This window comes from Nannobrachium achirus, assembly GCF_963921795.1.
Source record: "Nannobrachium achirus genome assembly, chromosome: 2".
Taxonomy (NCBI): domain Eukaryota; kingdom Metazoa; phylum Chordata; class Actinopteri; order Myctophiformes; family Myctophidae; genus Nannobrachium; species Nannobrachium achirus.
In genome coordinates, this window is record NC_137811.1 from 37,761,541 (window position 1) to 37,770,492 (window position 8,952).

Here is an 8,952-nt window from a genome sequence, read left to right on the forward strand (position 1 = left end):
CAGAGGGTCTCTAGTCTGGAGTGGACCCCACTTTGAGAACCCCCTTTTCCACCAAAATAACGTTAGTTCGAGAACTGGTTCTGTTTTAGATCCTTGGAACCGTGGGGCTTTCACGGAACCAACGGCCATTTTTTGGTTCCAGTTCCGAACCAACTTGGTTCTGAACCAATTCAGTTTCAGTGGAAACACTCTGAACTGGTTCAATACTAGGCGGGGAAAAAAAGAACTGACCCGGTTCAACCCTGTTGGAAAAGGGGCCTATGTGTAGTTGTCTATGATTTATTTCTATGGAGCCTGAGACATTTTTATCACAATGTTGCAGAAGGAGTACCGGTAAGTGACAACATTGTCAGGCCTTATAAAAAAAACAAAAACACCTGATCAGTTTGATGTTGCTGTGTTTGGAACTATGAGCACATTTCTATGCATGCTGTACACTTTTACGCTCCACCATTGCCCATCTGTCACCGTGCAATTATGATCAGAGGAAGGGAGTGTCTGCATAAAGTATGTACACCTCAGCTCACATGCAGATTACCTACAGGAGGTGTTGACTTGCACCGCCTCCACTGGATCAGCATACCATGATTAGGAGATCATAACACACACACACACACACACACACGGGTGCGCGCACGAACCGGACGCCCGCACACACACGTTTATTTTACATAATACACTCAAATTAAATTCCATTCAGGAAGATAATATTACAGGTTGATAATGGTAAATTTACTACAAAGAACAACTACGCAGAATTTTGCTTGATGCTTGCCTTTCTATGCAATCTAGCGTCCTAGTACGTGCACGTGCACGCACGCACGCACACACACACACACACACACACACACACACACACACACACACACACACACACACACACACACACACACACACACACACACACACACAGTCTACTGTACATACATGCCTCGACCAATTAGTCCATTAGCGAGGTAATGGTTTGCAAAGGAGGTTTATCCAGCATATCTGCAGAGCGTACCATGTCAGGGTTGGTTTTCAAAGCAAATAATTTGATGAGTGGCAATGTTATTTTTCTTTTATGCCTTTACTGATAGGACAGTAGACTGACAGGAAATGGGGAGAGAGATGGGGAGTGATACACACATATAAAAGAAGGGTGACATGAAGCAAAGGTCGTCGGGAACAGGATTTGAACCCGCGACACGCTACAGTCGAGCTGGCGTTGCAGCCTGGGGTGCCCGGACCACCACGCCGGCAGTGGTATTTTTAAGGACAATGAACGAACCACTGGTTTTGAGATCTGTGATGTAACGTTCAGTGTTGAGTCTGTTTTGGTCACTGCATTAGTGGAACCATCATGACAAGTGGCTTCTGCTGAGTGTTGTTGTTCATCGATGAGTTATTGCTTTAAAATGAAAGCGGGGAGACAGGTTTAGAAAAGGAAAATGGGCTCAATTAGTGCTTCAAATTAACAAGAGGCCACTTCAGCTCAATACCTAGAAAATGAACAACAGGCCACCAACTCTGTAAACAGCATTTGAGTTTGATTGTCACCGTAATTGTACTTTTCTGAGCTGTGCTAATGCTAACCGCTCCTACATCTGGTGTATGTCTGTATGTCCATATGTCCGTCTGTATGTCTGTATGTACCACAAAGCTTGGCATTGGCCAAGCTTCACTGGACTTTAAAGGCATCGCTCACTTCAGACTGGGTGTGATTCTTTCCTTCCCTGTAGCCTACAGTAGGCACTGTGGTCTAAGGTATGATCAGACAATCCAACCACTTTCAAACTGGCATCCCTATTTTGTGCATGTCGTTATAGGCAAAAAACATGTCAAAGTTAGCAATGTGACACGTTGTAAGCTTGTACAATGAAGCTAAAAATAGGGCCACCATAGTATGTGGTTAAGTGATTTGATCCTGATCTTGCATTTAAAAACTTTGCATTACATTTAATCAAAAACATGTCACAAGTACAATACTTTTAACTATATATATATATATATATTTGTTTTAATTGTTATTTCTTACTCTGTAGTTAAAACCATTCACTGTTAAATATTCATTGGAGAACTCCAGGCAGGAATAACCCCACAGTACTGGAGAACTCTACGCACCTGTGTCACCTCAAGACCTCAGGAGGGACCCACCCAATACCTCCCCAGAGGAGCCTCTTGTTGGGAAAAAACAAGCAGGAGAGGGGAGTTTATTCTTGGCCAGGAGGAGGAGATAGGCAGTGATTTGGCCATCACTGCCCACCTGGCTATCAGGAGGGTGTAGCGGTTCACGGGTCGAAACACCTGATGATCGATGGTTACCGCCTGAAGACATCAAACTTTCCTGGCCAAGGCTACATTCACCAAACTTGAATGGAGGAGAAGCATCATTAGATGTAATTATAATCATTTAAACATTTAAAGATTAACCATATTTACAATTTAGGCATTTAAAGGATGCTCTTTATCCAGAGCAACTTACAGTAAGCAGGGTGCATGTATATACAGTACATCAAATGCATAGAGACAGTAATCTAGGATCACAGATCAACTAAGAACCTAGCATCGGCTTACACAGTATAATATCAAAAAATAAACCAGTAAGACTCCCTAATCCAATCGGGAGATAAGCGACCGTCAGGTCGCATACACAAACTTTAGAAGGCAATGGTAGCCAATCAGGTGGGAATATGGGAAATGGGTCAGATCCATGTTGATGACATGACTTTAGAGATACTGTGTACTCATGGGCACTTTCTGTTATGGTAAAATAAAAAATATAAAAAGGCCTGAGCACCACGGAGCCATGGCTATTTTGCCATGTCTGCTTCTCCCTTCAAACGATTAAGTCTTGGGAAAACAGGGCCAGTCAAAATCATTACTGAAATCATACCTACTGTAACTGGGATCATATTATGCAATCAAGGGGTCCACAATTCCAACTTTACAATCTATCAGAGGTTATTTAAATGTGAGCAAGATTTCTTCCAAAGTTACATGAAAATCATCTGACTGAACACATGTTGGGCAGCATACACGATAATACAATTAATTTTAATACAAGGCCAGGTGTCACCTTTTTTTCCTTCTTCAGAAATTGCCAAACATGTTCATCTGTGATTTTGCTCAAATTAATGTGTACAGAAGGATGCTTCAATCCCCCCTGAGTTGGTCCATGTTTAATTTTGTCTCTTATAAACCAGAAGGCAAAGAGCAAGAGTGCAGGAAAGAAAGCTACCCAGCGATTAATGTTATTAATTTTCTCACACTAACCTTCTGTTTCTGTTTCTTCACATTTCCAGGGAGGTGTTTCCAAAATATTTGGGCTTTTACCAAGCGCATCAGCTGAGCTGAAGAGAGTGCTTCCTGAATTAAGCTGGGCGATTCTGTGGAGAATGAGATCGCTATCAACATTAGAATAACTTTATTAGTCTTTCTGCTGCATTTCCTGTTTGATTTACTGCGCAGTCCCAAGGGCTCTTGGGTAGGCACTGAGGACTCCCCTGCATAAAGGCAGACCTTCCGTTGTTGTTCCGCAGCAACCTGGGTGTAACGCCCCAATTAATCTGGAGGCAAACGTAGCAGAAACATTAGCAAGGCTTCGGCCTATAAATCAACTCCACCAGGGCTTTAAATACAGCACGCTTAGGTTGGTGTGTAAATGGTGTGTTGATAGATGAACACTAACTAAAGTACTTGTGTTTCTGTGTTCCATTGGTGTTTTGGTCTTTTATAGCCCACTTGATACAGGGCTGCCAAAAATGTTGAACCTTGTAATTGGAGTGAAAGTTAATGTACAAAACTGTTTGGGCCTGTTAGCGGTCACCACTGCGTGCCTAAGACATTTATTTGTATTTATTGTTGTACTTGAAGTATATTTGACTATTTGCAGACACATGACTATCACTTCCTCAGTTTCTTAAAGATGCAGTGCCATGATTTTTTTCTTCCCTGAAACACGATGATCAGGTATTATGGTTATACTAGGAGGAAGATTTTTTTCAAAAAAAGTGTACAGAAAGAGTTAAAATTGTGTCTTTATGTGGCCACACCCACCAGTTCATTAGGTATGCTTGGTTGTCAGGTGGGTGGTCTGGTGACTCAGCTGAAGTTAGCCACACCCACAGTGTTGGGTGTATGGTAAAAGGGGAGGGGGTTATTATATGATGGCCTTTTGACTAAGAGGCTTTCAGCTTTCAGGAAGTAAACACAAATACACAGGGAAGACAAATCTGCACATTATAAACCCTCCCAGGGGCCTATTAGAGCATTGTTAACTTCATAGACACAAAACAGAAAAAGTACAATACTATGGCACCACCTCTTTAACTTCTTATCCTTTCCCCATACATAAATAAAAATAAAACAGGGATCACATGACCTGGTGGCCAACGACCAACAACTCACAACTCATTTATTTTTTATTGCCTTTTTCTCCATAATTTAGTCGTTGTGCCCATTAGTCCCTCCCTGCACACATTTCTGTGTTGTCACTACTGTTGTATCCTACGAACTCACCTGCCAGAGGAGCCCCCACCGGGAGGACGTATGACCTTCGTCCTAGTCCTCCCGCCCAGCACCCCCCGCTGACAGGTGCCGCCCCAGCCCGGAGGAGTACAGGTAATGACCAACAACACCCTCCCCGCCCGCCTTACCTAGCCCGAACCACATGGGAAATATTGGTGGCAAAACTCCTAAACTCCTCAGGGGCACGGTGGCACAGTGGTTAGCGCTTCGCCTCATAAATGGGTTGCAAAATCGTGGGATAAAAATGAAGAAGAAAAAAATAAAAACTCCTAAACACCTCAAAAACGTTTGGAAACGTAATTTTAGTCAATTATTTCTCCCCTTCAATAATACCAATTGGTATTGAATTTTATATTGTTAACGTTGATTAGTCACCTTTACAATGAGGTTAGGTATAACTTGTAAGGATTGTGCTATGTGAAATGAACAACACAGCTAAACGTGTGGGTAGCCCCCCCCCCCCCCCCCACCACCACCACCACCACCACCAATCCCCATCCCCCAATATGCTTCTCGTTTTGAGTGACTTGCCAGCACACACCTGCTGGCTGGCAGGTACTGTACTGTATATGCCAGTCACAGGTGTGTGCCTGACACCTGAGCATGCGTCCTGCAACTTTGTTGAGTTTGTGTGTATGCTCCAAGCAGCAACACTCAGAGAAGACCGGTTCCTCACACTTGTTTCACTGGGGCTTTCTTCCAGAGATTTACTGGCAAGATTTGCTCAAAGGTAGCACAGACAGATCTCAGGTGCCAGTCACAAACTAGTGTGAATTGAATACCAACAGAAGCAGAAGGAGATTTTGGCAACATGTTTGTGGGCTCTAGTACCCACACTTTCAGCTGTGTTGCTCATTCCATGATTGCGTTGTAACTAATCAATGTGACTAATCAACGTTAAATACAATACCAAATGGTATTATGAAGGGGAGAAATAATCAACCGAAGTTACGTTTCCAAACTTATGACATAAAACAGCTTGAGGAAGCAATCTACAGGAAACTAATCTATAGGCTGGGAAAACTAAAAGATACATACGGTACACTGTAGGCCTAGACACAGCTCACTTTGTGACATACCAGTAAGACTCCCTAATCGGGAGATAAGCGACCGTTGGTCGCTTATCTCCACAAATAGGCCAAAAGTTTGTTTTACCAATTATCAAGAAAATACGGGCAGTTGACAGTTTGCCATGGTTACTCATTGAAGTTGAATCTCCATATATGGAGACATAAGTTGCTCATACCATAGCAACCATGTTTTTTACAGGGCCTGGCAGTGGCGTAGACAGAATCGAACCGGCGACTGGGCCTGAGCCCAACTGGGTGGGCCTGGGTGCGCGCGAAAAAAAATCCATGTTTTTCGGGTCGGATCGGGTCTTCTGGTGCGATTTGGGTCGGGTTTGCATGATTAAATAATCAATTCATGCGTGGTGTCCACTAGTGATGCGCGGGTCATTCCAGCCGTGCAAAAACAGAATGGCATATTAGAGAAGAAGCCGGTAACATGACGGCATGAGATGCTTATTTTAATTGACAACACTCCTGTTAGTATAAGACTATACACACGGAGCACAACGCTAATGTATCACAGAGAGATATTGCAGACTGACCCAGTTGCCTAGTCACTGGTGCAAGACAAAATAAACAACTATGAAGAGAAAAGACCGAAATGTTTAATTGCACCGTCAACTTTTTATCAGAGCTCTGACGCTTCTCCCTCTCCCACAACAAAAACAGCCAAGCCAGCAGAACGTAATTAACCAGTCTCACTCACCTATTGCTGCTTTCAAACGCTGTGTATTGTTTTAAGTCCCAGGAGCATGGTTTCATATCATGAATATGAACTTTAGATTAGTCAAAAAGCTTGAGTCAGTATAATCCACGTGAATCCTGTATACATTGTGCAGGCTGCAACAACTCTTGACAAGTAGCCCAACACGCTTAAGCATTTCCTGTAACGGTGGATTTCAAAATAAGACCCTGCCGTAATATGATGATATATAAGCAATTGGTTTTATTTTTAAGTCGACTACTTACAGGAAGTAAATGGACTAAATTAGAATTACATGACACACTAGTCTAGACATGCTTGGCTGCGAGCAGGGAAGGACGCTTGTTGCACATTATAGCGTCCACATGATGATGTTATGTTATTTTAGTTGTTGTAAGGATGCGACTATCATCAAAATGACTTAATATGCTATAAAAAATATAATATATGTAATAAAATAAAATAAATAAAAAAAATATATAATTTTTTATTTTTTATTTTATTTTTTTGGGTGGGCACAAAAACGAAATGGGTGGGCCTAGGCCTAGTCAGGCCCACCCATGGCTACGCCTCTGGGGCCTGGGATTGATGACATCAGAAATCTCCATATATGGGCATGAAAGGGATTTTGTTTCTGGAAATATGTCTGTGGGGTGCCACATTTGGAATAAAACACTTACATCACACATCTGGATATCCATACAGCCCATCTAGTTTGCCTGTGTCCATTTATGCCCATATATCTGATGACATTGGGACACTGATCTCCATATATGGGCATAAAACTTATGTTAATTAGTAAAGCCTGGGGATCTCCATATATGGGCATGAGGGGTACCCTAAAAGGGCATCATCTGGGAATAGCAAATATAGTTATCCTAGAAAGTGAAAATCTTACATCAAAGGCCATAACTACCTACCTACCACCATACTGCATTCCTCATTAAACTACCTACCAGTAAGATGCCTATAGGGAGAAAAGCAAAGGGCGAGGTTGCACCATTTCTTGGTCTTCTGGCCAGTGATGTATATCGGACCATTTAACCATATATGGAGACATCTGGTACCCAAAGATATTCACAGATATGGGCTTAATATTGATGACATAAGGGATCTCCATATATGGGCGTAAAAGGGATTTGGTTCCCCTGGCATCACAGGGATCTCCATATATGGGCATAAAATGGATTTGGTTACCCTGGCAACACGGGGATCTCCATATCTCCATATATGGGCATAAAAGGGATTTGGTTCCCCTGGCATCACAGGGATCTCCATATATGGGCATAAAAGGGATTTGGTTCCCCTGACATTACAGTGATGTCAGTGGCTGGTTCTACAGAGGGGATCTCCATTTATGGGCATAAAAGGGAATGTATGTATGATGATGTCAGATATCATAGACGTCATAGGACTTTCACATAACGAATAACTGAGTAAGCATGTAAACCCGTAAAATCTATATTTGGGCATGGCTGATTTATGACCTCATCATGATGACACGAGCAAACACAGCTGAATTGTATAAATGATCAGTGCAGAAACCAACAGAAGTATTTGACCAAGACTCTTCGATTTAAACATCAACAAAGGTGTGACGTTTGTTGATGGTCACAAAGGTGTGACGTTTGTTGATGGTCACAAAGGTGTGACGGACGGACGGACGGACGGACGGCCGGTGGAGGTTTTCATAGTAAACTGCTCCCTGACGGTCGCAATAAGCGTTCTTTCTCCCTGCAGCTTCCTTGTGTCCTGATGGCTGTCAACCCACAACTTGCACAGCTTATACCCAGGGGGCAAACCAGCCTTTTTTTAGGAAACCTGCATTTGCCCCGACATACAAAGTTGTCTACCAGAAATATTATCTATGACCCAGTAGGATCACAACCTATATGGACAACCCGGTCAATTTGTACAACAAAGTCCAATATGGCCGCCTTTAGTTTTAATGGGGGGGTGAATAGGGCAAAATTTTAAACTGAGTGATATTTCCACGAAACTTCACAGGTTGATCAATGGTAGACATATGAACATTTTTTGTATTGCAAGTTTCCATGAAATTCAATATGGCCGCCACAATATGGCCGCCATAATGTAAGGACCCAGAAAATAGGTTTTGCCTCTAACTTCTGAACCAGATGAGCTAGAAACGCAAACTTGGTGTCTATTTCATGGTGTCTGACCATGGGAGACTCAATGGAATAGCTAATTTTATTATTGGGTGTGTCTGGACCTTTATTGTGCATATTTGCAAGATGGTGGACTCCCAAAATAGAGCTTTAACATAATTTCTACCATGATTGTTGACTGCTTTTGCAAATACAAGCAATATGAATCCATTTGCTAAGATTTATGGCACAGAAGGGACTTATACCTGTATTATTCTTGAGTTTGCATGTTGTCAAAATGGCTGTAAATGAGATATTATAGTTCCTGTCCGATTCTACTGTATGTAGTTGTAGCAATGACTTCAGATAAAATCAGAGACCAAAACAATGTATCTTAGAAATTATTTTTTAATTAAAAAAAAAAGAAAAAAATAGAGAGAGTATCTCAATGAAATGAATGCAACTGCCTTTTTGGGTCTTTCACACATAGACATGCACATGCTTTCCAACAACTTCAGCTTCAGGGAAATTATAATGAACACATGATTAAAACAGGCTGCAT